This window comes from Schistocerca serialis, chromosome 6 (genome assembly GCF_023864345.2).
Source record: "Schistocerca serialis cubense isolate TAMUIC-IGC-003099 chromosome 6, iqSchSeri2.2, whole genome shotgun sequence".
NCBI lineage: Eukaryota > Metazoa > Arthropoda > Insecta > Orthoptera > Acrididae > Schistocerca > Schistocerca serialis.
In genome coordinates, this window is record NC_064643.1 from 654,969,071 (window position 1) to 654,986,910 (window position 17,840).

Here is a 17,840-nt window from a genome sequence, read left to right on the forward strand (position 1 = left end):
CGTGTGTGACACTGCAGTAGAGCGACGCCCACTACAAAAGACGTATTATTTACATTCAATTTCAGCGTACACGTCGCGAGTGCCATATGACAGGGCCTGTCTCTCGATGTCGATTTGTATTTGGTGTCACTTAAGTGTCGGTCTGCAGTAGGCCGCTGTTGGCCGAGCGACGTGCAGTCGCCTTACATGAAGCCCCGTGGGCAACGCCAGCGCCACTGTGGACAACAGCGCACTGCAGCCAGAGAGAGGAGCCGAAAGGCGCATTTCGCAGTCGAGCCACGCTATCCCACAAGCTGTGCGCTAGGTCAAGATTGTGCAGACGGCAAACCTTTGGTGGCCCGACGCTCGTCGTCGATCGTAAGGGCGAAACAGTCAAGAGATTTGGAAAACGGCAATGTGGACACCCCCAGCAGCAGCTGTGTGCCAAATCCGATATCTGGTCGAGGGCTGCAAGATTCAGTATGATGAAGTGACAATTCGGGGATAGCTCACGAACGTAAAGCTGCTGCCTGCTTAGCTCAGTGGTAGAGCACTGGTCTCATAAACCAGGGGTCGTGAGTTCGAACCTCACAGAAGGCATTCTTTTTTTTCACCTTCCTGCATGGAGCGGCGCTATCTCGACCAGCTTCTAACACATGGCAGTACACTGAATGAAAGGGATGTTCTACAACCTATGACAAGTATTCTACGGGCCTCAGAGTTTTTCTGAATGCATAGGCAGAAGAGTGGTTTGTATGCATTTTCTAGTATAATGTCATGCTTGGCGATGTCATTCGTTTATGAGCCTCGCTACTGTGTGCATGCACGTTATCCATGTGAAGGGGCGTAAGCAGATGCTAATATTCTGCGAGATTCCTGCAGAAGGTATACGATTTGCCATGATACACAGAGCACAAGTGAACCAAAATCAAGGCCTCCGTGGCGCAATCGGCTAGCGCGTTCGGCTGTTAACCGAAAGGTTGGTGGTTCGAGCCCACCCAGGGGCGAAATCGTTTTAACCGTCACAGAGGTGAGGACATACGTCAACTTTGTTAGAGATACACAGCTAGTGTGACAATTTGGCTGTGTTTGAGTGATGCCACAGGGCCTTGTACACATTCAGCCAAGTGACACTGTAGGTAAAAACATGGCCCTACGCAGACGTTCTACTGTTTTCCTATTTATTCGTCGTGTGTGACACTGCAGTAGAGCGACGCCCACTACAAAAGACGTATTATTTCAGCGTACACGTCGCGAGTGCCATATGACAGGGCCTGTCTCTCGATGTCGATTTGTATTTGGTGTCACTTAAGTGTCGGTCTGCAGTAGGCCGCTGTTGGCCGAGCGACGTGCAGTCGCCTTACATGAAGCCCCGTGGGCAACGCCAGCGCCACTGTGGACAACAGCGCACTGCAGCCAGAGAGAGGAGCCGAAAGGCGCATTTCGCAGTCGAGCCACGCTATCCCACAAGCTGTGCGCTAGGTCAAGACTGCGCAGACGGCAAACCTTTGGTGGCCCGACGCTCGTCGTCGATCGTAAGGGCGAAACAGTCCAGAGATTTGGAAAACGGCAATGTGGACACCCCCAGCAGCTGCTGTGTGCCAAATCCGATATCTGGTCGAGGGCTGCAAGATTCAGTGTGATGAAGTGACAATTCGGGGATAGCTCATGAACGCAAAGATGCCGCCTTCTTAGCTCAGTGGTAGAGCACTGGTCTCGTAAACCAGGGGTCGTGAGTTCGAACCTCACAGAAGGCATTCTTTTTTTTTTTTCACCTTCCTGCATGGAGCGGCGCTATCTCGACCAGCTTCTAACACATGGCAGTACACTGAATGAAAGGGATGTTCTACAACCTATGACAAGTATTCTACGGGCCTCAGAGTTTTTCTGAATGCATAGGCAGAAGAGTGGTTTGTATGCATTTTCTAGTATAATGTCATGCTTGGCGATGTCATTCGTTTATGAGCCTCGCTACTGTGTGCATGCACGTTATCCATGTGAAGGGGCGTAAGCAGATGCTAATATTCTGCGAGATTCCTGCAGAAGGTATACGATTTGCCATGATACACAGAGCACAAGTGAACCAAAATCAAGGCCTCCGTGGCGCAATCGGCTAGCGCGTTCGGCTGTTAACCGAAAGGTTGGTGGTTCGAGCCCACCCGGGGGCGAAATCGTTTTAACCGTCACAGAGGTGAGGACATACGTCAACTTTGTTAGAGATACACAGCTAGTGTGACAATTTGGCTGTGTTTGAGTGATGCCACAGGGCCTTGTACACATTCAGCCAAGTGACACTGTAGGTAAAGACATGGCCCTACGCAGACGTTCTACTGTTTTCCTATTTATTCGTCGTGTGTGACACTGCAGTAGAGCGACGCCCACTACAAAAGACGTATTATTTACATTCAATTTCAGCGTACACGTCGCGAGTGCCATATGACAGGGCCTGTCTCTCGATGTCGATTTGTATTTGGTGTCACTTAAGTGTCGGTCTGCAGTAGGCCGCTGTTGGCCGAGCGACGTGCAGTCGCCTTATATGAAGCCCCGTGGGCAACGCCAGCGCCACTGTGGACAACAGCGCACTGCAGCCAGAGAGAGGAGCCGAAAGGCGCATTTCGCAGTCGAGCCACGCTATCCCACAAGCTGTGCGCTAGGTCAAGATTGTGCAGACGGCAAACCTTTGGTGGCCCGACGCTCGTCGTCGATCGTAAGGGCGAAACAGTCAAGAGATTTGGAAAACGGCAATGTGGACACCCCCAGCAGCAGCTGTGTGCCAAATCCGATATCTGGTCGAGGGCTGCAAGATTCAGTATGATGAAGTGACAATTCGGGGATAGCTCATGAACGCAAAGATGCCGCCTTCTTAGCTCAGTGGTAGAGCACTGGTCTCGTAAACCAGGGGTCGTGAGTTCGAACCTCACAGAAGGCATTCTTTTTTTTTTTCACCTTCCTGCATGGAGCGGCGCTATCTCGACCAGCTTCTAACACATGGCAGTACACTGAATGAAAGGGATGTTCTACAACCTATGACAAGTATTCTACGGGCCTCAGAGTTTTTCTGAATGCATAGGCAGAAGAGTGGTTTGTATGCATTTTCTAGTATAATGTCATGCTTGGCGATGTCATTCGTTTATGAGCCTCGCTACTGTGTGCATGCACGTTATCCATGTGAAGGGGCGTAAGCAGATGCTAATATTCTGCGAGATTCCTGCAGAAGGTATACGATTTGCCATGATACACAGAGCACAAGTGAACCAAAATCAAGGCCTCCGTGGCGCAATCGGCTAGCGCGTTCGGCTGTTAACCGAAAGGTTGGTGGTTCGAGCCCACCCAGGGGCGAAATCGTTTTAACCGTCACAGAGGTGAGGACATACGTCAACTTTGTTAGAGATACACAGCTAGTGTGACAATTTGGCTGTGTTTGAGTGATGCCACAGGGCCTTGTACACATTCAGCCAAGTGACACTGTAGGTAAAAACATGGCCCTACGCAGACGTTCTACTGTTTTCCTATTTATTCGTCGTGTGTGACACTGCAATAGAGCGACGCCCACTACAAAAGACGTATTATTTCAGCGTACACGTCGCGAGTGCCATATGACAGGGCCTGTCTCTCGATGTCGATTTGTATTTGGTGTCACTTAAGTGTCGGTCTGCAGTAGGCCGCTGTTGGCCGAGCGACGTGCAGTCGCCTTACATGAAGCCCCGTGGGCAACGCCAGCGCCACTGTGGACAACAGCGCACTGCAGCCAGAGAGAGGAGCCGAAAGGCGCATTTCGCAGTCGAGCCACGCTATCCCACAAGCTGTGCGCTAGGTCAAGATTGTGCAGACGGCAAACCTTTGGTGGCCCGACGCTCGTCGTCGATCGTAAGGGCGAAACAGTCAAGAGATTTGGAAAACGGCAATGTGGACACCCCCAGCAGCAGCTGTGTGCCAAATCCGATATCTGGTCGAGGGCTGCAAGATTCAGTGTGATGAAGTGACAATTCGGGGATAGCTCATGAACGCAAAGATGCCGCCTTCTTAGCTCAGTGGTAGAGCACTGGTCTCGTAAACCAGGGGTCGTGAGTTCGAACCTCACAGAAGGCATTCTTTTTTTTTTTTCACCTTCCTGCATGGAGCGGCGCTATCTCGACCAGCTTCTAACACATGGCAGTACACTGAATGAAAGGGATGTTCTACAACCTATGACAAGTATTCTACGGGCCTCAGAGTTTTTCTGAATGCATAGGCAGAAGAGTGGTTTGTATGCATTTTCTAGTATAATGTCATGCTTGGCGATGTCATTCGTTTATGAGCCTCGCTACTGTGTGCATGCACGTTATCCATGTGAAGGGGCGTAAGCAGATGCTAATATTCTGCGAGATTCCTGCAGAAGGTATACGATTTGCCATGATACACAGAGCACAAGTGAACCAAAATCAAGGCCTCCGTGGCGCAATCGGCTAGCGCGTTCGGCTGTTAACCGAAAGGTTGGTGGTTCGAGCCCACCCGGGGGCGAAATCGTTTTAACCGTCACAGAGGTGAGGACATACGTCAACTTTGTTAGAGATACACAGCTAGTGTGACAATTTGGCTGTGTTTGAGTGATGCCACAGGGCCTTGTACACATTCAGCCAAGTGACACTGTAGGTAAAGACATGGCCCTACGCAGACGTTCTACTGTTTTCCTATTTATTCGTCGTGTGTGACACTGCAGTAGAGCGACGCCCACTACAAAAGACGTATTATTTACATTCAATTTCAGCGTACACGTCGCGAGTGCCATATGACAGGGCCTGTCTCTCGATGTCGATTTGTATTTGGTGTCACTTAAGTGTCGGTCTGCAGTAGGCCGCTGTTGGCCGAGCGACGTGCAGTCGCCTTACATGAAGCCCCGTGGGCAACGCCAGCGCCACTGTGGACAACAGCGCACTGCAGCCAGAGAGAGGAGCCGAAAGGCGCATTTCGCAGTCGAGCCACGCTATCCCACAAGCTGTGCGCTAGGTCAAGATTGTGCAGACGGCAAACCTTTGGTGGCCCGACGCTCGTCGTCGATCGTAAGGGCGAAACAGTCAAGAGATTTGGAAAACGGCAATGTGGACACCCCCAGCAGCAGCTGTGTGCCAAATCCGATATCTGGTCGAGGGCTGCAAGATTCAGTATGATGAAGTGACAATTCGGGGATAGCTCACGAACGTAAAGCTGCTGCCTGCTTAGCTCAGTGGTAGAGCACTGGTCTCATAAACCAGGGGTCGTGAGTTCGAACCTCACAGAAGGCATTCTTTTTTTTCACCTTCCTGCATGGAGCGGCGCTATCTCGACCAGCTTCTAACACATGGCAGTACACTGAATGAAAGGGATGTTCTACAACCTATGACAAGTATTCTACAGGCCTCAGAGTTTTTCTGAATGCATAGGCAGAAGAGTGGTTTGTATGCATTTTCTAGTATAATGTCATGCTTGGCGATGTCATTCGTTTATGAGCCTCGCTACTGTGTGCATGCACGTTATCCATGTGAAGGGGCGTAAGCAGATGCTAATATTCTGCGAGATTCCTGCAGAAGGTATACGATTTGCCATGATACACAGAGCACAAGTGAACCAAAATCAAGGCCTCCGTGGCGCAATCGGCTAGCGCGTTCGGCTGTTAACCGAAAGGTTGGTGGTTCGAGCCCACCCAGGGGCGAAATCGTTTTAACCGTCACAGAGGTGAGGACATACGTCAACTTTGTTAGAGATACACAGCTAGTGTGACAATTTGGCTGTGTTTGAGTGATGCCACAGGGCCTTGTACACATTCAGCCAAGTGACACTGTAGGTAAAAACATGGCCCTACGCAGACGTTCTACTGTTTTCCTATTTATTCGTCGTGTGTGACACTGCAGTAGAGCGACGCCCACTACAAAAGACGTATTATTTCAGCGTACACGTCGCGAGTGCCATATGACAGGGCCTGTCTCTCGATGTCGATTTGTATTTGGTGTCACTTAAGTGTCGGTCTGCAGTAGGCCGCTGTTGGCCGAGCGACGTGCAGTCGCCTTACATGAAGCCCCGTGGGCAACGCCAGCGCCACTGTGGACAACAGCGCACTGCAGCCAGAGAGAGGAGCCGAAAGGCGCATTTCGCAGTCGAGCCACGCTATCCCACAAGCTGTGCGCTAGGTCAAGATTGTGCAGACGGCAAACCTTTGGTGGCCCGACGCTCGTCGTCGATCGTAAGGGCGAAACAGTCAAGAGATTTGGAAAACGGCAATGTGGACACCCCCAGCAGCAGCTGTGTGCCAAATCCGATATCTGGTCGAGGGCTGCAAGATTCAGTATGATGAAGTGACAATTCGGGGATAGCTCACGAACGTAAAGCTGCTGCCTGCTTAGCTCAGTGGTAGAGCACTGGTCTCATAAACCAGGGGTCGTGAGTTCGAACCTCACAGAAGGCATTCTTTTTTTTCACCTTCCTGCATGGAGCGGCGCTATCTCGACCAGCTTCTAACACATGGCAGTACACTGAATGAAAGGGATGTTCTACAACCTATGACAAGTATTCTACAGGCCTCAGAGTTTTTCTGAATGCATAGGCAGAAGAGTGGTTTGTATGCATTTTCTAGTATAATGTCATGCTTGGCGATGTCATTCGTTTATGAGCCTCGCTACTGTGTGCATGCACGTTATCCATGTGAAGGGGCGTAAGCAGATGCTAATATTCTGCGAGATTCCTGCAGAAGGTATACGATTTGCCATGATACACAGAGCACAAGTGAACCAAAATCAAGGCCTCCGTGGCGCAATCGGCTAGCGCGTTCGGCTGTTAACCGAAAGGTTGGTGGTTCGAGCCCACCCAGGGGCGAAATCGTTTTAACCGTCACAGAGGTGAGGACATACGTCAACTTTGTTAGAGATACACAGCTAGTGTGACAATTTGGCTGTGTTTGAGTGATGCCACAGGGCCTTGTACACATTCAGCCAAGTGACACTGTAGGTAAAAACATGGCCCTACGCAGACGTTCTACTGTTTTCCTATTTATTCGTCGTGTGTGACACTGCAGTAGAGCGACGCCCACTACAAAAGACGTATTATTTCAGCGTACACGTCGCGAGTGCCATATGACAGGGCCTGTCTCTCGATGTCGATTTGTATTTGGTGTCACTTAAGTGTCGGTCTGCAGTAGGCCGCTGTTGGCCGAGCGACGTGCAGTCGCCTTACATGAAGCCCCGTGGGCAACGCCAGCGCCACTGTGGACAACAGCGCACTGCAGCCAGAGAGAGGAGCCGAAAGGCGCATTTCGCAGTCGAGCCACGCTATCCCACAAGCTGTGCGCTAGGTCAAGACTGCGCAGACGGCAAACCTTTGGTGGCCCGACGCTCGTCGTCGATCGTAAGGGCGAAACAGTCCAGAGATTTGGAAAACGGCAATGTGGACACCCCCAGCAGCTGCTGTGTGCCAAATCCGATATCTGGTCGAGGGCTGCAAGATTCAGTGTGATGAAGTGACAATTCGGGGATAGCTCATGAACGCAAAGATGCCGCCTTCTTAGCTCAGTGGTAGAGCACTGGTCTCGTAAACCAGGGGTCGTGAGTTCGAACCTCACAGAAGGCATTCTTTTTTTTTTTTCACCTTCCTGCATGGAGCGGCGCTATCTCGACCAGCTTCTAACACATGGCAGTACACTGAATGAAAGGGATGTTCTACAACCTATGACAAGTATTCTACGGGCCTCAGAGTTTTTCTGAATGCATAGGCAGAAGAGTGGTTTGTATGCATTTTCTAGTATAATGTCATGCTTGGCGATGTCATTCGTTTATGAGCCTCGCTACTGTGTGCATGCACGTTATCCATGTGAAGGGGCGTAAGCAGATGCTAATATTCTGCGAGATTCCTGCAGAAGGTATACGATTTGCCATGATACACAGAGCACAAGTGAACCAAAATCAAGGCCTCCGTGGCGCAATCGGCTAGCGCGTTCGGCTGTTAACCGAAAGGTTGGTGGTTCGAGCCCACCCGGGGGCGAAATCGTTTTAACCGTCACAGAGGTGAGGACATACGTCAACTTTGTTAGAGATACACAGCTAGTGTGACAATTTGGCTGTGTTTGAGTGATGCCACAGGGCCTTGTACACATTCAGCCAAGTGACACTGTAGGTAAAGACATGGCCCTACGCAGACGTTCTACTGTTTTCCTATTTATTCGTCGTGTGTGACACTGCAGTAGAGCGACGCCCACTACAAAAGACGTATTATTTACATTCAATTTCAGCGTACACGTCGCGAGTGCCATATGACAGGGCCTGTCTCTCGATGTCGATTTGTATTTGGTGTCACTTAAGTGTCGGTCTGCAGTAGGCCGCTGTTGGCCGAGCGACGTGCAGTCGCCTTATATGAAGCCCCGTGGGCAACGCCAGCGCCACTGTGGACAACAGCGCACTGCAGCCAGAGAGAGGAGCCGAAAGGCGCATTTCGCAGTCGAGCCACGCTATCCCACAAGCTGTGCGCTAGGTCAAGATTGTGCAGACGGCAAACCTTTGGTGGCCCGACGCTCGTCGTCGATCGTAAGGGCGAAACAGTCAAGAGATTTGGAAAACGGCAATGTGGACACCCCCAGCAGCAGCTGTGTGCCAAATCCGATATCTGGTCGAGGGCTGCAAGATTCAGTATGATGAAGTGACAATTCGGGGATAGCTCATGAACGCAAAGATGCCGCCTTCTTAGCTCAGTGGTAGAGCACTGGTCTCGTAAACCAGGGGTCGTGAGTTCGAACCTCACAGAAGGCGTTCTTTTTTTTTTTTCACCTTCCTGCATGGAGCGGCGCTATCTCGACCAGCTTCTAACACATGGCAGTACACTGAATGAAAGGGATGTTCTACAACCTATGACAAGTATTCTACGGGCCTCAGAGTTTTTCTGAATGCATAGGCAGAAGAGTGGTTTGTATGCATTTTCTAGTATAATGTCATGCTTGGCGATGTCATTCGTTTATGAGCCTCGCTACTGTGTGCATGCACGTTATCCATGTGAAGGGGCGTAAGCAGATGCTAATATTCTGCGAGATTCCTGCAGAAGGTATACGATTTGCCATGATACACAGAGCACAAGTGAACCAAAATCAAGGCCTCCGTGGCGCAATCGGCTAGCGCGTTCGGCTGTTAACCGAAAGGTTGGTGGTTCGAGCCCACCCAGGGGCGAAATCGTTTTAACCGTCACAGAGGTGAGGACATACGTCAACTTTGTTAGAGATACACAGCTAGTGTGACAATTTGGCTGTGTTTGAGTGATGCCACAGGGCCTTGTACACATTCAGCCAAGTGACACTGTAGGTAAAAACATGGCCCTACGCAGACGTTCTACTGTTTTCCTATTTATTCGTCGTGTGTGACACTGCAATAGAGCGACGCCCACTACAAAAGACGTATTATTTCAGCGTACACGTCGCGAGTGCCATATGACAGGGCCTGTCTCTCGATGTCGATTTGTATTTGGTGTCACTTAAGTGTCGGTCTGCAGTAGGCCGCTGTTGGCCGAGCGACGTGCAGTCGCCTTACATGAAGCCCCGTGGGCAACGCCAGCGCCACTGTGGACAACAGCGCACTGCAGCCAGAGAGAGGAGCCGAAAGGCGCATTTCGCAGTCGAGCCACGCTATCCCACAAGCTGTGCGCTAGGTCAAGATTGTGCAGACGGCAAACCTTTGGTGGCCCGACGCTCGTCGTCGATCGTAAGGGCGAAACAGTCAAGAGATTTGGAAAACGGCAATGTGGACACCCCCAGCAGCAGCTGTGTGCCAAATCCGATATCTGGTCGAGGGCTGCAAGATTCAGTGTGATGAAGTGACAATTCGGGGATAGCTCATGAACGCAAAGATGCCGCCTTCTTAGCTCAGTGGTAGAGCACTGGTCTCGTAAACCAGGGGTCGTGAGTTCGAACCTCACAGAAGGCATTCTTTTTTTTTTTTCACCTTCCTGCATGGAGCGGCGCTATCTCGACCAGCTTCTAACACATGGCAGTACACTGAATGAAAGGGATGTTCTACAACCTATGACAAGTATTCTACGGGCCTCAGAGTTTTTCTGAATGCATAGGCAGAAGAGTGGTTTGTATGCATTTTCTAGTATAATGTCATGCTTGGCGATGTCATTCGTTTATGAGCCTCGCTACTGTGTGCATGCACGTTATCCATGTGAAGGGGCGTAAGCAGATGCTAATATTCTGCGAGATTCCTGCAGAAGGTATACGATTTGCCATGATACACAGAGCACAAGTGAACCAAAATCAAGGCCTCCGTGGCGCAATCGGCTAGCGCGTTCGGCTGTTAACCGAAAGGTTGGTGGTTCGAGCCCACCCGGGGGCGAAATCGTTTTAACCGTCACAGAGGTGAGGACATACGTCAACTTTGTTAGAGATACACAGCTAGTGTGACAATTTGGCTGTGTTTGAGTGATGCCACAGGGCCTTGTACACATTCAGCCAAGTGACACTGTAGGTAAAGACATGGCCCTACGCAGACGTTCTACTGTTTTCCTATTTATTCGTCGTGTGTGACACTGCAGTAGAGCGACGCCCACTACAAAAGACGTATTATTTACATTCAATTTCAGCGTACACGTCGCGAGTGCCATATGACAGGGCCTGTCTCTCGATGTCGATTTGTATTTGGTGTCACTTAAGTGTCGGTCTGCAGTAGGCCGCTGTTGGCCGAGCGACGTGCAGTCGCCTTACATGAAGCCCCGTGGGCAACGCCAGCGCCACTGTGGACAACAGCGCACTGCAGCCAGAGAGAGGAGCCGAAAGGCGCATTTCGCAGTCGAGCCACGCTATCCCACAAGCTGTGCGCTAGGTCAAGATTGTGCAGACGGCAAACCTTTGGTGGCCCGACGCTCGTCGTCGATCGTAAGGGCGAAACAGTCAAGAGATTTGGAAAACGGCAATGTGGACACCCCCAGCAGCAGCTGTGTGCCAAATCCGATATCTGGTCGAGGGCTGCAAGATTCAGTATGATGAAGTGACAATTCGGGGATAGCTCACGAACGTAAAGCTGCTGCCTGCTTAGCTCAGTGGTAGAGCACTGGTCTCGTAAACCAGGGGTCGTGAGTTCGAACCTCACAGAAGGCATTCTTTTTTTTCACCTTCCTGCATGGAGCGGCGCTATCTCGACCAGCTTCTAACACATGGCAGTACACTGAATGAAAGGGATGTTCTACAACCTGTGACAAGTATTCTACAGGCCTCAGAGTTTTTCTGAATGCATAGGCAGAAGAGTGGTTTGTATGCATTTTCTAGTATAATGTCATGCTTGGCGATGTCATTCGTTTATGAGCCTCGCTACTGTGTGCATGCACGTTATCCATGTGAAGGGGCGTAAGCAGATGCTAATATTCTGCGAGATTCCTGCAGAAGGTATACGATTTGCCATGATACACAGAGCACAAGTGAACCAAAATCAAGGCCTCCGTGGCGCAATCGGCTAGCGCGTTCGGCTGTTAACCGAAAGGTTGGTGGTTCGAGCCCACCCAGGGGCGAAGTCGTTTTAACCGTCACAGAGGTGAGGACATACGTCAACTTTGTTAGAGATACACAGCTAGTGTGACAATTTGGCTGTGTTTGAGTGATGCCACAGGGCCTTGTACACATTCAGCCAAGTGACACTGTAGGTAAAAACATGGCCCTACGCAGACGTTCTACTGTTTTCCTATTTATTCGTCGTGTGTGACACTGCAGTAGAGCGACGCCCACTACAAAAGACGTATTATTTCAGCGTACACGTCGCGAGTGCCATATGACAGGGCCTGTCTCTCGATGTCGATTTGTATTTGGTGTCACTTAAGTGTCGGTCTGCAGTAGGCCGCTGTTGGCCGAGCGACGTGCAGTCGCCTTACATGAAGCCCCGTGGGCAACGCCAGCGCCACTGTGGACAACAGCGCACTGCAGCCAGAGAGAGGAGCCGAAAGGCGCATTTCGCAGTCGAGCCACGCTATCCCACAAGCTGTGCGCTAGGTCAAGACTGCGCAGACGGCAAACCTTTGGTGGCCCGACGCTCGTCGTCGATCGTAAGGGCGAAACAGTCCAGAGATTTGGAAAACGGCAATGTGGACACCCCCAGCAGCTGCTGTGTGCCAAATCCGATATCTGGTCGAGGGCTGCAAGATTCAGTGTGATGAAGTGACAATTCGGGGATAGCTCATGAACGCAAAGATGCCGCCTTCTTAGCTCAGTGGTAGAGCACTGGTCTCGTAAACCAGGGGTCGTGAGTTCGAACCTCACAGAAGGCATTCTTTTTTTTTTTTCACCTTCCTGCATGGAGCGGCGCTATCTCGACCAGCTTCTAACACATGGCAGTACACTGAATGAAAGGGATGTTCTACAACCTATGACAAGTATTCTACGGGCCTCAGAGTTTTTCTGAATGCATAGGCAGAAGAGTGGTTTGTATGCATTTTCTAGTATAATGTCATGCTTGGCGATGTCATTCGTTTATGAGCCTCGCTACTGTGTGCATGCACGTTATCCATGTGAAGGGGCGTAAGCAGATGCTAATATTCTGCGAGATTCCTGCAGAAGGTATACGATTTGCCATGATACACAGAGCACAAGTGAACCAAAATCAAGGCCTCCGTGGCGCAATCGGCTAGCGCGTTCGGCTGTTAACCGAAAGGTTGGTGGTTCGAGCCCACCCGGGGGCGAAATCGTTTTAACCGTCACAGAGGTGAGGACATACGTCAACTTTGTTAGAGATACACAGCTAGTGTGACAATTTGGCTGTGTTTGAGTGATGCCACAGGGCCTTGTACACATTCAGCCAAGTGACACTGTAGGTAAAGACATGGCCCTACGCAGACGTTCTACTGTTTTCCTATTTATTCGTCGTGTGTGACACTGCAGTAGAGCGACGCCCACTACAAAAGACGTATTATTTACATTCAATTTCAGCGTACACGTCGCGAGTGCCATATGACAGGGCCTGTCTCTCGATGTCGATTTGTATTTGGTGTCACTTAAGTGTCGGTCTGCAGTAGGCCGCTGTTGGCCGAGCGACGTGCAGTCGCCTTACATGAAGCCCCGTGGGCAACGCCAGCGCCACTGTGGACAACAGCGCACTGCAGCCAGAGAGAGGAGCCGAAAGGCGCATTTCGCAGTCGAGCCACGCTATCCCACAAGCTGTGCGCTAGGTCAAGATTGTGCAGACGGCAAACCTTTGGTGGCCCGACGCTCGTCGTCGATCGTAAGGGCGAAACAGTCAAGAGATTTGGAAAACGGCAATGTGGACACCCCCAGCAGCAGCTGTGTGCCAAATCCGATATCTGGTCGAGGGCTGCAAGATTCAGTATGATGAAGTGACAATTCGGGGATAGCTCACGAACGTAAAGCTGCTGCCTGCTTAGCTCAGTGGTAGAGCACTGGTCTCGTAAACCAGGGGTCGTGAGTTCGAACCTCACAGAAGGCATTCTTTTTTTTCACCTTCCTGCATGGAGCGGCGCTATCTCGACCAGCTTCTAACACATGGCAGTACACTGAATGAAAGGGATGTTCTACAACCTATGACAAGTATTCTACGGGCCTCAGAGTTTTTCTGAATGCATAGGCAGAAGAGTGGTTTGTATGCATTTTCTAGTATAATGTCATGCTTGGCGATGTCATTCGTTTATGAGCCTCGCTACTGTGTGCATGCACGTTATCCATGTGAAGGGGCGTAAGCAGATGCTAATATTCTGCGAGATTCCTGCAGAAGGTATACGATTTGCCATGATACACAGAGCACAAGTGAACCAAAATCAAGGCCTCCGTGGCGCAATCGGCTAGCGCGTTCGGCTGTTAACCGAAAGGTTGGTGGTTCGAGCCCACCCAGGGGCGAAATCGTTTTAACCGTCACAGAGGTGAGGACATACGTCAACTTTGTCAGAGATACACAGCTAGTGTGACAATTTGGCTGTGTTTGAGTGATGCCACAGGGCCTTGTACACATTCAGCCAAGTGACACTGTAGGTAAAAACATGGCCCTACGCAGACGTTCTACTGTTTTCCTATTTATTCGTCGTGTGTGACACTGCAGTAGAGCGACGCCCACTACAAAAGACGTATTATTTCAGCGTACACGTCGCGAGTGCCATATGACAGGGCCTGTCTCTCGATGTCGATTTGTATTTGGTGTCACTTAAGTGTCGGTCTGCAGTAGGCCGCTGTTGGCCGAGCGACGTGCAGTCGCCTTACATGAAGCCCCGTGGGCAACGCCAGCGCCACTGTGGACAACAGCGCACTGCAGCCAGAGAGAGGAGCCGAAAGGCGCATTTCGCAGTCGAGCCACGCTATCCCACAAGCTGTGCGCTAGGTCAAGACTGTGCAGACGGCAAACCTTTGGTGGCCCGACGCTCGTCGTCGATCGTAAGGGCGAAACAGTCCAGAGATTTGGAAAACGGCAATGTGGACACCCCCAGCAGCTGCTGTGTGCCAAATCCGATATCTGGTCGAGGGCTGCAAGATTCAGTGTGATGAAGTGACAATTCGGGGATAGCTCACGAACGCAAAGATGCCGCCTTCTTAGCTCAGTGGTAGAGCACTGGTCTCGTAAACCAGGGGTCGTGAGTTCGAACCTCACAGAAGGCATTTTTTTTTTTTTTTTCACCTTCCTGCATGGAGCGGCGCTATCTCGACCAGCTTCTAACACATGGCAGTACACTGAATGAAAGGGATGTTCTACAACCTATGACAAGTATTCTACGGGCCTCAGAGTTTTTCTGAATGCATAGGCAGAAGAGTGGTTTGTATGCATTTTCTAGTATAATGTCATGCTTGGCGATGTCATTCGTTTATGAGCCTCGCTACTGTGTGCATGCACGTTATCCATGTGAAGGGGCGTAAGCAGATGCTAATATTCTGCGAGATTCCTGCAGAAGGTATACGATTTGCCATGATACACAGAGCACAAGTGAACCAAAATCAAGGCCTCCGTGGCGCAATCGGCTAGCGCGTTCGGCTGTTAACCGAAAGGTTGGTGGTTCGAGCCCACCCGGGGGCGAAATCGTTTTAACCGTCACAGAGGTGAGGACATACGTCAACTTTGTTAGAGATACACAGCTAGTGTGACAATTTGGCTGTGTTTGAGTGATGCCACAGGGCCTTGTACACATTCAGCCAAGTGACACTGTAGGTAAAGACATGGCCCTACGCAGACGTTCTACTGTTTTCCTATTTATTCGTCGTGTGTGACACTGCAGTAGAGCGACGCCCACTACAAAAGACGTATTATTTACATTCAATTTCAGCGTACACGTCGCGAGTGCCATATGACAGGGCCTGTCTCTCGATGTCGATTTGTATTTGGTGTCACTTAAGTGTCGGTCTGCAGTAGGCCGCTGTTGGCCGAGCGACGTGCAGTCGCCTTACATGAAGCCCCGTGGGCAACGCCAGCGCCACTGTGGACAACAGCGCACTGCAGCCAGAGAGAGGAGCCGAAAGGCGCATTTCGCAGTCGAGCCACGCTATCCCACAAGCTGTGCGCTAGGTCAAGATTGTGCAGACGGCAAACCTTTGGTGGCCCGACGCTCGTCGTCGATCGTAAGGGCGAAACAGTCAAGAGATTTGGAAAACGGCAATGTGGACACCCCCAGCAGCAGCTGTGTGCCAAATCCGATATCTGGTCGAGGGCTGCAAGATTCAGTATGATGAAGTGACAATTCGGGGATAGCTCACGAACGTAAAGCTGCTGCCTGCTTAGCTCAGTGGTAGAGCACTGGTCTCGTAAACCAGGGGTCGTGAGTTCGAACCTCACAGAAGGCATTCTTTTTTTTCACCTTCCTGCATGGAGCGGCGCTATCTCGACCAGCTTCTAACACATGGCAGTACACTGAATGAAAGGGATGTTCTACAACCTATGACAAGTATTCTACGGGCCTCAGAGTTTTTCTGAATGCATAGGCAGAAGAGTGGTTTGTATGCATTTTCTAGTATAATGTCATGCTTGGCGATGTCATTCGTTTATGAGCCTCGCTACTGTGTGCATGCACGTTATCCATGTGAAGGGGCGTAAGCAGATGCTAATATTCTGCGAGATTCCTGCAGAAGGTATACGATTTGCCATGATACACAGAGCACAAGTGAACCAAAATCAAGGCCTCCGTGGCGCAATCGGCTAGCGCGTTCGGCTGTTAACCGAAAGGTTGGTGGTTCGAGCCCACCCGGGGGCGAAATCGTTTTAACCGTCACAGAGGTGAGGACATACGTCAACTTTGTTAGAGATACACAGCTAGTGTGACAATTTGGCTGTGTTTGAGTGATGCCACAGGGCCTTGTACACATTCAGCCAAGTGACACTGTAGGTAAAGACATGGCCCTACGCAGACGTTCTACTGTTTTCCTATTTATTCGTCGTGTGTGACACTGCAGTAGAGCGACGCCCACTACAAAAGACGTATTATTTACATTCAATTTCAGCGTACACGTCGCGAGTGCCATATGACAGGGCCTGTCTCTCGATGTCGATTTGTATTTGGTGTCACTTAAGTGTCGGTCTGCAGTAGGCCGCTGTTGGCCGAGCGACGAGATTCCTGCAGAAGGTATACGATTTGCCATGATACACAGAGCACAAGTGAACCAAAATCAAGGCCTCCGTGGCGCAATCGGCTAGCGCGTTCGGCTGTTAACCGAAAGGTTGGTGGTTCGAGCCCACCCGGGGGCGAAATCGTTTTAACCGTCACAGAGGTGAGGACATACGTCAACTTTGTTAGAGATACACAGCTAGTGTGACAATTTGGCTGTGTTTGAGTGATGCCACAGGGCCTTGTACACATTCAGCCAAGTGACACTGTAGGTAAAGACATGGCCCTACGCAGACGTTCTACTGTTTTCCTATTTATTCGTCGTGTGTGACACTGCAGTAGAGCGACGCCCACTACAAAAGACGTATTATTTACATTCAATTTCAGCGTACACGTCGCGAGTGCCATATGACAGGGCCTGTCTCTCGATGTCGATTTGTATTTGGTGTCACTTAAGTGTCGGTCTGCAGTAGGCCGCTGTTGGCCGAGCGACGTGCAGTCGCCTTACATGAAGCCCCGTGGGCAACGCCAGCGCCACTGTGGACAACAGCGCACTGCAGCCAGAGAGAGGAGCCGAAAGGCGCATTTCGCAGTCGAGCCACGCTATCCCACAAGCTGTGCGCTAGGTCAAGATTGTGCAGACGGCAAACCTTTGGTGGCCCGACGCTCGTCGTCGATCGTAAGGGCGAAACAGTCAAGAGATTTGGAAAACGGCAATGTGGACACCCCCAGCAGCAGCTGTGTGCCAAATCCGATATCTGGTCGAGGGCTGCAAGATTCAGTATGATGAAGTGACAATTCGGGGATAGCTCACGAACGTAAAGCTGCTGCCTGCTTAGCTCAGTGGTAGAGCACTGGTCTCGTAAACCAGGGGTCGTGAGTTCGAACCTCACAGAAGGCATTCTTTTTTTTCACCTTCCTGCATGGAGCGGCGCTATCTCGACCAGCTTCTAACACATGGCAGTACACTGAATGAAAGGGATGTTCTACAACCTATGACAAGTATTCTACGGGCCTCAGAGTTTTTCTGAATGCATAGGCAGAAGAGTGGTTTGTATGCATTTTCTAGTATAATGTCATGCTTGGCGATGTCATTCGTTTATGAGCCTCGCTACTGTGTGCATGCACGTTATCCATGTGAAGGGGCGTAAGCAGATGCTAATATTCTGCGAGATTCCTGCAGAAGGTATACGATTTGCCATGATACACAGAGCACAAGTGAACCAAAATCAAGGCCTCCGTGGCGCAATCGGCTAGCGCGTTCGGCTGTTAACCGAAAGGTTGGTGGTTCGAGCCCACCCAGGGGCGAAATCGTTTTAACCGTCACAGAGGTGAGGACATACGTCAACTTTGTCAGAGATACA

The 17,840-nt window shown here is 50.7% G+C and overlaps 31 non-coding genes across 31 annotated transcripts; all 31 read left to right on the forward strand.

Moving 5' to 3' along the window:
• Positions 1-507: 507 nt before the first annotated feature.
• Trnam-cau (transfer RNA methionine (anticodon CAU)) lies at positions 508-579 on the forward strand. Its single transcript has one exon. It is a non-coding gene; the product is annotated as a tRNA-Met (tRNA).
• A 333-nt stretch (positions 580-912) lies between these two features.
• On the forward strand, positions 913-986 carry Trnan-guu (transfer RNA asparagine (anticodon GUU)). Its single transcript has one exon. It is a non-coding gene; the product is annotated as a tRNA-Asn (tRNA).
• A 678-nt stretch (positions 987-1,664) lies between these two features.
• On the forward strand, positions 1,665-1,736 carry Trnat-cgu (transfer RNA threonine (anticodon CGU)). The gene has a single exon. It is a non-coding gene; the product is annotated as a tRNA-Thr (tRNA).
• A 337-nt stretch (positions 1,737-2,073) lies between these two features.
• Trnan-guu (transfer RNA asparagine (anticodon GUU)) lies at positions 2,074-2,147 on the forward strand. Its single transcript has one exon. It is a non-coding gene; the product is annotated as a tRNA-Asn (tRNA).
• Positions 2,148-2,836: 689 nt separating this feature from the next.
• Positions 2,837-2,908, forward strand: Trnat-cgu (transfer RNA threonine (anticodon CGU)). The gene has a single exon. It is a non-coding gene; the product is annotated as a tRNA-Thr (tRNA).
• Positions 2,909-3,244: 336 nt separating this feature from the next.
• Trnan-guu (transfer RNA asparagine (anticodon GUU)) lies at positions 3,245-3,318 on the forward strand. Its single transcript has one exon. It is a non-coding gene; the product is annotated as a tRNA-Asn (tRNA).
• Positions 3,319-3,996: 678 nt separating this feature from the next.
• Positions 3,997-4,068, forward strand: Trnat-cgu (transfer RNA threonine (anticodon CGU)). Its single transcript has one exon. It is a non-coding gene; the product is annotated as a tRNA-Thr (tRNA).
• A 337-nt stretch (positions 4,069-4,405) lies between these two features.
• Trnan-guu (transfer RNA asparagine (anticodon GUU)) lies at positions 4,406-4,479 on the forward strand. Its single transcript has one exon. It is a non-coding gene; the product is annotated as a tRNA-Asn (tRNA).
• A 689-nt stretch (positions 4,480-5,168) lies between these two features.
• Trnam-cau (transfer RNA methionine (anticodon CAU)) lies at positions 5,169-5,240 on the forward strand. The gene has a single exon. It is a non-coding gene; the product is annotated as a tRNA-Met (tRNA).
• Positions 5,241-5,573: 333 nt separating this feature from the next.
• Positions 5,574-5,647, forward strand: Trnan-guu (transfer RNA asparagine (anticodon GUU)). The gene has a single exon. It is a non-coding gene; the product is annotated as a tRNA-Asn (tRNA).
• Positions 5,648-6,325: 678 nt separating this feature from the next.
• On the forward strand, positions 6,326-6,397 carry Trnam-cau (transfer RNA methionine (anticodon CAU)). Its single transcript has one exon. It is a non-coding gene; the product is annotated as a tRNA-Met (tRNA).
• Positions 6,398-6,730: 333 nt separating this feature from the next.
• Trnan-guu (transfer RNA asparagine (anticodon GUU)) lies at positions 6,731-6,804 on the forward strand. Its single transcript has one exon. It is a non-coding gene; the product is annotated as a tRNA-Asn (tRNA).
• A 678-nt stretch (positions 6,805-7,482) lies between these two features.
• Positions 7,483-7,554, forward strand: Trnat-cgu (transfer RNA threonine (anticodon CGU)). The gene has a single exon. It is a non-coding gene; the product is annotated as a tRNA-Thr (tRNA).
• A 337-nt stretch (positions 7,555-7,891) lies between these two features.
• On the forward strand, positions 7,892-7,965 carry Trnan-guu (transfer RNA asparagine (anticodon GUU)). Its single transcript has one exon. It is a non-coding gene; the product is annotated as a tRNA-Asn (tRNA).
• Positions 7,966-8,654: 689 nt separating this feature from the next.
• Positions 8,655-8,726, forward strand: Trnat-cgu (transfer RNA threonine (anticodon CGU)). The gene has a single exon. It is a non-coding gene; the product is annotated as a tRNA-Thr (tRNA).
• Positions 8,727-9,063: 337 nt separating this feature from the next.
• Positions 9,064-9,137, forward strand: Trnan-guu (transfer RNA asparagine (anticodon GUU)). Its single transcript has one exon. It is a non-coding gene; the product is annotated as a tRNA-Asn (tRNA).
• A 678-nt stretch (positions 9,138-9,815) lies between these two features.
• Positions 9,816-9,887, forward strand: Trnat-cgu (transfer RNA threonine (anticodon CGU)). Its single transcript has one exon. It is a non-coding gene; the product is annotated as a tRNA-Thr (tRNA).
• A 337-nt stretch (positions 9,888-10,224) lies between these two features.
• On the forward strand, positions 10,225-10,298 carry Trnan-guu (transfer RNA asparagine (anticodon GUU)). The gene has a single exon. It is a non-coding gene; the product is annotated as a tRNA-Asn (tRNA).
• A 689-nt stretch (positions 10,299-10,987) lies between these two features.
• Positions 10,988-11,059, forward strand: Trnat-cgu (transfer RNA threonine (anticodon CGU)). The gene has a single exon. It is a non-coding gene; the product is annotated as a tRNA-Thr (tRNA).
• Positions 11,060-11,392: 333 nt separating this feature from the next.
• Trnan-guu (transfer RNA asparagine (anticodon GUU)) lies at positions 11,393-11,466 on the forward strand. Its single transcript has one exon. It is a non-coding gene; the product is annotated as a tRNA-Asn (tRNA).
• Positions 11,467-12,144: 678 nt separating this feature from the next.
• On the forward strand, positions 12,145-12,216 carry Trnat-cgu (transfer RNA threonine (anticodon CGU)). The gene has a single exon. It is a non-coding gene; the product is annotated as a tRNA-Thr (tRNA).
• Positions 12,217-12,553: 337 nt separating this feature from the next.
• Trnan-guu (transfer RNA asparagine (anticodon GUU)) lies at positions 12,554-12,627 on the forward strand. The gene has a single exon. It is a non-coding gene; the product is annotated as a tRNA-Asn (tRNA).
• A 689-nt stretch (positions 12,628-13,316) lies between these two features.
• Positions 13,317-13,388, forward strand: Trnat-cgu (transfer RNA threonine (anticodon CGU)). The gene has a single exon. It is a non-coding gene; the product is annotated as a tRNA-Thr (tRNA).
• A 333-nt stretch (positions 13,389-13,721) lies between these two features.
• On the forward strand, positions 13,722-13,795 carry Trnan-guu (transfer RNA asparagine (anticodon GUU)). The gene has a single exon. It is a non-coding gene; the product is annotated as a tRNA-Asn (tRNA).
• Positions 13,796-14,473: 678 nt separating this feature from the next.
• Trnat-cgu (transfer RNA threonine (anticodon CGU)) lies at positions 14,474-14,545 on the forward strand. The gene has a single exon. It is a non-coding gene; the product is annotated as a tRNA-Thr (tRNA).
• Positions 14,546-14,883: 338 nt separating this feature from the next.
• Positions 14,884-14,957, forward strand: Trnan-guu (transfer RNA asparagine (anticodon GUU)). The gene has a single exon. It is a non-coding gene; the product is annotated as a tRNA-Asn (tRNA).
• Positions 14,958-15,646: 689 nt separating this feature from the next.
• Positions 15,647-15,718, forward strand: Trnat-cgu (transfer RNA threonine (anticodon CGU)). The gene has a single exon. It is a non-coding gene; the product is annotated as a tRNA-Thr (tRNA).
• Positions 15,719-16,051: 333 nt separating this feature from the next.
• On the forward strand, positions 16,052-16,125 carry Trnan-guu (transfer RNA asparagine (anticodon GUU)). Its single transcript has one exon. It is a non-coding gene; the product is annotated as a tRNA-Asn (tRNA).
• A 417-nt stretch (positions 16,126-16,542) lies between these two features.
• Trnan-guu (transfer RNA asparagine (anticodon GUU)) lies at positions 16,543-16,616 on the forward strand. The gene has a single exon. It is a non-coding gene; the product is annotated as a tRNA-Asn (tRNA).
• A 689-nt stretch (positions 16,617-17,305) lies between these two features.
• On the forward strand, positions 17,306-17,377 carry Trnat-cgu (transfer RNA threonine (anticodon CGU)). The gene has a single exon. It is a non-coding gene; the product is annotated as a tRNA-Thr (tRNA).
• Positions 17,378-17,710: 333 nt separating this feature from the next.
• On the forward strand, positions 17,711-17,784 carry Trnan-guu (transfer RNA asparagine (anticodon GUU)). The gene has a single exon. It is a non-coding gene; the product is annotated as a tRNA-Asn (tRNA).
• Positions 17,785-17,840: the final 56 nt, after the last annotated feature.